Source organism: Pinus tabuliformis, chromosome 1_1 (assembly GCF_031772625.1).
Source record: "Pinus tabuliformis cultivar Carrire ecotype Pingquan chromosome 1_1, CPIR1, whole genome shotgun sequence".
Classification (NCBI taxonomy): domain Eukaryota; kingdom Viridiplantae; phylum Streptophyta; class Pinopsida; order Pinales; family Pinaceae; genus Pinus; species Pinus tabuliformis.
In genome coordinates this window covers 803420542-803427577 of record NC_142297.1, presented here as the reverse complement: position 1 = coordinate 803427577, position 7036 = coordinate 803420542, and positions in this window count along the sequence as shown.

Sequence of the window (7036 nt, the reverse complement as noted above, 5' to 3'; positions counted from 1 at the left end):
TCACAAATTCAGAACTATATGATTGGAAAGTACAGAGATACATCAGAGGCAATATCGAGCTCCTACAAAGTGAAAAAAGGTGTGTAGATTTTCTTAAATTTTTGCTTAAGCTTGGTTTGAAAATTTATTTTGAAGGAATTGAAAGGGCATAGTAGAGCATTATTATCGGTAATTGATGCTCCGAGGAAAGAAAATGCAAACACCTAGTAAGGAACCTGAAAGCTCTAGCATGACTCATGAATAAGAGGAAGAAATGCAACATGATATATCAAAATTACAAGACCAAGTGCAACACTTGTCCCTTGCACACAAAGGAACAGAATCTAAGATGGATGGTTTAAAGAAAGATGTAGAAGCTAAGATGGATGGTTTAAAGAAAGGTTTATAAGCTAAGATGGACTGTTTAAATAAAGGTGTAGAAGCTAAGATGATTGACGTGGAAGCTGAGATGGATGATTTGAAGATAGATTTGAAGACAGACATGGACGAATTGAAGATAAATATGAATAAGTTGCTACAAGAAATGGTCCCTAAGGGTGAAAGGGTACTAAAGAAAACTCATGATGAGAAAAAAAGAAATGTTAATCATGATTCCATAGACGCTAATGTTGGATCGAAGACTCACCATATTCCAAAAATCGATATGAGGAAGTTTGATGGCAAGGATCCTGCCACATGGATATTACAGATGGAGCAATTCTTCGATCTCAGTAATGTAAAAAACACACAAAAGGTACGTATGGAAACTTTATATTTGGAACCAAATCAGTTTGTATGGTATCAATGGCTTTGCTCTCGTAAACCATTTATCACTTGGGCAATTTTTACGGAAGAATTAATAGCACATTATGAGGATACAAAAAGCAACACTTTTTTTAGCCAATTGATAAGTCTCAAACAAAAGGGTTCAATAATGGAGCATATTGAGGAGTTCAAAAAATTGAACATAAGGGTAAAATATATTCCAGAGGAGCATAGGATTGATGTGTTCATAGGGTCTTTAAAGGATAATATCCAACATGATGTTCGCCTTTGGGAACCTGATTCATTAGAGAAGGCATTCAGGTTAGCAAAAAAAATGGAAAGCAAAATTATGGAAACCAGGAAGCATACCACTCACAAATATAAAGACGGAAGTGTTGTTGCCCCTAGTCTTCCACAACCTATAAGGTTGACACCACAAAAATTGGAAGAAAAAAGAGCAAAAGGGCTTTGTTACAGTTGTGATAGAAAATACACTAAAGTTCATAAGTGTGCTGAGAAGAAATTATTCTACATAGATTGTGAAGAGGAAGAAGAAAAGGAGCAAGAAAGGTCAAAAGAAGAGGATATACTCCAGGAACAAAGCCTAGATGAAGAACAAATAAATCCGACCATATCTTGTAATGCATTGGCGGGAATTACCACTCCTCAAACCATCAAGATAGAAGGACAAATCAAGAAGAAAAAGGTAATAGTGTTGATTGATTCAGGAAGCACCCACAATTTTATTCATTGTAAGGTAGAAAAAGAATTGAATTGCTTCCTATATCCAGTACTAGAGTGTCAAGTGATGATTGCAAATGGAGGAATAATAAATTGCTCTGGAAAGTGCCATAATATCAAGCTATCCATGGGAGAATATGTATTGACTAACCCAATGCTTTCCATTCCAATGGGAGGTGCTGATGTTGTAAATCTTCTTCAAATTTGAAACATAAAACAGGATTGAAGGAAGATAGTCCATCCTCCAAATGTTCTTCACATCCCTTTAAGTTTAGCCATCATGTGAAAATAAACTTTCATTGCTTTGTAGTTCAAAGTTGTTTTAACTTTATAGAAGGTCTCCATGCAAATCATTATAAGGCACATCTCTACACAACATTAAGGACATAAATGAAAGATTCCAAAGAATTCAATAAAATAATAACCATAGGAATAATGACTAATATATTTTATTATAAGGATATGAGGAAACAACGATCTCATGTGGAATTTTCAGAGAACGATCTCATGAATAGTTTTTGGGATGATAAGAGAATCATGCTTTTTTAGTATCAATAACAATTTGTTTTAAGTGTGAAATTTTAAAAAGAGTAAAGCAATTTGATAAGTTGATATAATAGTAGATATTTACATAAAAATATCTTTGTAGTGATGTAAATAAATCATGTAGGTATTATGCATGCACATTACATATAAAGAGAAAGTTTGGTTGTAAAAAGAAATTTGTTTTTTGAAATTATAAGATTGTTTGATATAAAAATTTGTATATCTACATGAAATTGTACAAGTTAAATGATTATGGTTATGTTGTAAAACCTAAAATATGTATACTAAAGCTATTAGATGTACAAGCTGCATGTTGTGTGTGCATGGTATGTGAGAATGCACAAACAGACTGTGTAGTGGGAGAGAAAGGAATAACTTATTGAAGAAGGAAAAATAAATGTTGAACGGAAAATAAGGTAGAGTATGGGAATTGTAGCAGACATGGATCTGCAAGAAAGAGGGAAGAATTCTCCTAGATTGTGCTATGTGATCAAGATAGAAAAACCTTGCATTTTGCTAAGACTAGTGGTGTGCCTGAATGATTGGTTGGCCAATGAAAGTTTAGTGGAGCAGATGAATCACTCAGTGCTTGCCTTGGGGATAATAAACCATTAGGATGTTTGTTGGAGGGTTGATAAACCACTTAACTGAACGAGACACCCAGGTGCTTATTGAAAGGAATTGATAAACCAGCAAGTGCTAGCCTTGGGGATGATACACCAATTATGTGCTTGCTCAATAAGTCGATAAACCACTTGGATAGTGGTCTTGACTCCTGCAATCCTAGTTTAGAGAAGCTGGTTGATAAACCACCCATGTAGTATATTAATTCTCCTAGAACTAAACAATACTCCCTGAGCCTTGGATGAATTCGTATGGTCGATAAATAGTTGGGATCCTTGCTGGAGGGTTAGTAAACCACTTGACAAGCTAAGACACCCAGGTGCTTACTGAAAGGATCTGATAAACAACTTATGCGTTTTCTCAGTAAGTTGATGAACCACCTGGATAATAGGCTCTTGACTCCTACATCACTAGCATAAAGAAGTTAGTTGATAAACCACCCATGTATTATATTCATTCTCTTGGAATTGAACTACATTTCACTAAGCCTTGGGTGAATCCCTATGATTGATTTCTATTGGAGTAAAGGTCATTGTTGTGCTTACTAATGACGGCAGTTGATAAATGATCCAGGTGGCTCCAAAAATGGAAGTGGCCTTGAAAAACATCAAAAATAAAATTTTTCAGATTGAAGTGAAACAAGGACCAAATTTTATTACTTATCATCTTAATTCAAATGGTGCGAACGACGCTCAAATCTAAGTTTGTATGCTCAAGATATAGCCTATCAAAGTTCTCTTCAAACTAGGTCAAGTGGTAGCCACTAACAAGGCAACAATTTCGCAAAGGGATGGCGCACATAATCCAACGGTCAGAATGGGCGAATTTGTCGCCACTTTAGTTTTTCTAGTGACCCTCAAAACTTGGCGAATTGTTTTTGGCTCATATGGACTATATAACAAAACAAAAAACATAATAATAATAAATTTCAGTTGGTAGGCCACCAACCCTGCCAACCAAATGACAAATACGTTCCAACGAAATTATTCATATAATATAATTATGGGTCAGGCCACCAGAGACCCAGGCCTGCTCGACCATATGACAGTGGCATGTGGAGGAGATCGGTGGGGTTTGAACTTCCCTGCCCCTTGGGCGGTATATTACACTGCTAACCGTAAAACATAACCGCTAGGTGATAAAACATAACCGCTAGGCAATACACCATAACGCGCCATATATAACACTTGTTACGCCAAAACAAGGGTTCTGTGGGGTTGGACCCTGGAACCTCCCACCACTTGCACACTAATTATATGTCGCTAGCCAACAAGCCAACGACCCTTGGTTGGAAAACTCCACATACCACCATTATTTAAACCTTAAACATTTTCTCATCTGGAAAGGAGTGGCAAAACTGAGAAGTAGTAGGATGTGTTTTGCAGGTGGAACAATGAGTGCCTAGGTTGGAACTGCGTCCAGGAGGGCACGGAAATTGAAAATGTTCCTAGGGAATCTTGGGAGAATATTTTTGTAGGAAATCTTGAGGGAATCTAAAGATTTCTTGGAGATCTAGAGGTCACTTGCTCAGAATATGGTCAAATCCATTGTCGTTTGACATGTTTTTTCACCACCAATCCAATGTTGATGTTCGTTTTTGCATCTGAGGTTTACATTTTTCATCCAGGAAAAAAATTCGAGGTATAAGGGTCATTTATGTAAAGTTGATTATAATTCATTTTTGCTTCCAATTAATGAAAGAGGCCTCCCCACATTGAGTAGGGCCCAGAGACGTAGCCCGCATTGGGTGGACTCTGTAATCAAATCATTTTGTGCCTTTGATCTCATGGTTACTTTATGATTTTTGCTTCTTTTTCATTTGTTTAAGTTACCTCGTTACATGCTCTTGTTAGAAAATTATATATTACAGAGCAATGGAACACATAAAATATTGCAGAAATATAAACACATAAAACAAGAGAGACACAGATATACGTGGTTCACCCAATTTGGGCTACGTCCACGGAGAAACAGCCAATCCTTCCTTTTATATTATCCAACAAACTGAAGAGATACAACCTACAATAGATCCGTTGTAATTCCCTCTTCGCTCTCACACAATCTCCTCTCTCTTTCTCACTCAGAATACAGATCTACCCAGACGTAATACAATTCCCTCATATATAGCGAGGGGTAGCCTTCTAGGGAAAACAACCCTAAATTAAACATAACTTCTACCGTCAGATCTCTACCTAATGAACGGCCCAGATCGACTACGATATTACAACATTTTACAAGGAAAATTTACATCTATTTTTAGCTTCAGGGGCGCTACCCCCAATCCCCCCACCGGGGGGCGCTCCTAAAGGTCGCAGCTGACCTGTTATAAACATATTTTGGCACTGCAACCCCAGTCACATATGTCCATAAACCAAGGTCTTCTAAGCCCCTAAAAGTGTTCTTTCATACCCTAAAGGAACAATGTCAGCTGATTACATCATTTCCCAGAAGTTCTCCCTGAAAAACTGCTCAGAACTGGTCAAAACTGGACCATACAGACTGCTCCATGTTGATGGTGCGATGCATCTCACTTGTTACACATAGAGGATTTGATGCATACTGAAAAGCCCTTCTATAGGGTGCGATGAGCAAGAGCAGACAAATGGCAGAGGCAGTTTGCTAGGTGGAAACCCAGAGAATCTTCTAGAAAATGCTCATTTGACACTTGCCTCTCTGAATTCGCCCAGGGATGAGTAAGAGATCATGAAATCTCCAAGTGGAACCAAGAACTATCAGAGAAATGACACTAATCAAAATCCCAGAAGCTGACTCACCCACCTGCAAATATCTATATATGGATCCCTCATCCTAGAGATCCAAAGGTTGGAATTTTATATTTTGTAAGGAAGTGCTATTGGTTTCTCTGTTAAACATCATAGTGTTGGGTGATCTGGCTTTTCATGAGGTGAAGAGGGCTTTCATGCCGGGAGGATGGCGTTGGGTCAGACCATTGGGTTGTAATCCTCTCTTCTACTACTTTTATCAATAAAGCTATTTGAGTTTTCCTCCATATTCTTGTATATTTCTGAATCTTGTATTGGTATATGCATTTGTATGGTCAATATACATCTGATCCTATATTGTTTATGGTTATAGATCTCTATGCTTTGATGGTATTATGTTTCTTTGACTCTACAGGTGTTCTTTGAAGCAAGACAAGTGAGGAAAGAGTGGTGAAGCTTTGTCAAAGGAGGGAGGAAACAAGCAAGGAGCCAAGCAAAAGACTGAGGTTGGTACTCTCTGCTTCTCTCTCATCTATTTCTCATAAAGGAAGACAAAAATAACTTTAATTTGTTTGTTCTAAGATAGCTACCCGTCTTAGTGGGACTAGCAGCTCTGAATGGACACTATTTTTCCCGGTAACACGCCCCCCCATGGCCCCCCTGTAGTGAATATTTTATGGGTGGTGTTGTCGCCTCATTATGAACTGGGGTCCAATGCGTTTATACCTTTTAACACAGAAGATAATCAGGCTCCACACCGAACAATCTCCCACTTGGAGACTGATTATAGCAACTCCACCGCTGCTTCATTTACTGGACAATGAATCCACTTTGGACCTGGTTGTTTCTCATCTTCTTCATCATACTTGAAGACCAATTGAAACTAAGTGGATTCTAAGTTTCTCCCTGATTACAACTTTTTTTAACATATCTATAGGATTCTGGCTAATGTGTATCTTTTCTAGCTTCAATTGTCCATCTTCCAACGCTGACAGCATGAAATGGTACTTGAGCTGTATATGCTTAGTCTTAGAATGAAATACAGAGTTCTTTGCAAGATGTATGGCATTCTGGCTGTCACTGTATAACGTGTCCAACTCCTGCTTTTTACCCAATTCATCCAAAAACCTTTGTAACCAAATCATTTCTTTACTAGCCTCTGTAGCAGCAACATACTCAGCTTCTGTTGTTGAGAGAGAAACAACACTTTGCAGTTTCGAGACCCAACTGACAGTTGTTCCACCTACAGTAAACACATACCCTATTGTGCTCCTCCTGTTATCTCTATCACCCACCATATTTGTATCAACATATCCCTGTAGAGCAATGTTTGGAACACCAAAGCATAATGCTTGATTTGTGGTACCTCTCAAATACCTGAGAATCACTTCACCACCATCCAATGTTCTTTTCCTAGATTGTTCATGTACCTGCTTACAACTCCCACTGCATGTGCAATATCAGGCCTTGTGTAGACCACTGCATACATTAAGCTTCCAACTACTGATGCATATGAAACTTTAGACATATGGACCATTTATTATTGAGTCTTGGGACACTCCTCCTTACTTAATTTGAAATGGCTAGCCAAAAGTATAATAATTGGTTTTGCATTCTGCATATTAAACATTTTCAACACCTTTTCTATGTACTCACTT